Here is a 368-nt window from a genome sequence, read left to right as displayed (position 1 = left end):
AAGTAAATTTACCTCATAAATAATTGGGAGGCCTACTGATGGAAGCATTAATTTACAATCTACATTTTTAATCACAGCAGCTTATGGCCTCAAGGTATTAGTTGAAAAATATAATAATTAACTGTTATCCATAATAAAGGAATGAGGTAGGTCTGACAGTGTGCCTACCACAATGAAGGACATGGCATGCCCTTTATTCTAGAATTAAATGTTATTCAACAATTCTAGTACTATTTACACATTATCACCAATAAAAAAGGAAAAATCTTTATATTTGTACAAAACAGGAACTAAAATATGCAAGTTTTTAAAGTTTAGAACCATCATTGCCAAGTATAATAACCATATCACTCAAATTCAAATCAACA

At 29.9% G+C, this 368-nt stretch overlaps 1 protein-coding gene across 1 annotated transcript in view; it reads right to left on the bottom strand.

Annotated features, from left to right (window-relative positions):
- Positions 1-368, bottom strand: part of LOC119593599 (SH3 domain-containing protein 19-like) — a gene marked incomplete in the record, with an annotated part of 14557 nt that continues 14189 nt past the window's right edge. Inside the window, 1 exon segment of the mRNA XM_037942553.1 lies at positions 1-368.

Source organism: Penaeus monodon, chromosome 32 (assembly GCF_015228065.2).
Source record: "Penaeus monodon isolate SGIC_2016 chromosome 32, NSTDA_Pmon_1, whole genome shotgun sequence".
Lineage (NCBI taxonomy): Eukaryota > Metazoa > Arthropoda > Malacostraca > Decapoda > Penaeidae > Penaeus > Penaeus monodon.
This window is presented reverse-complemented; position numbering and strand designations above follow the sequence as displayed.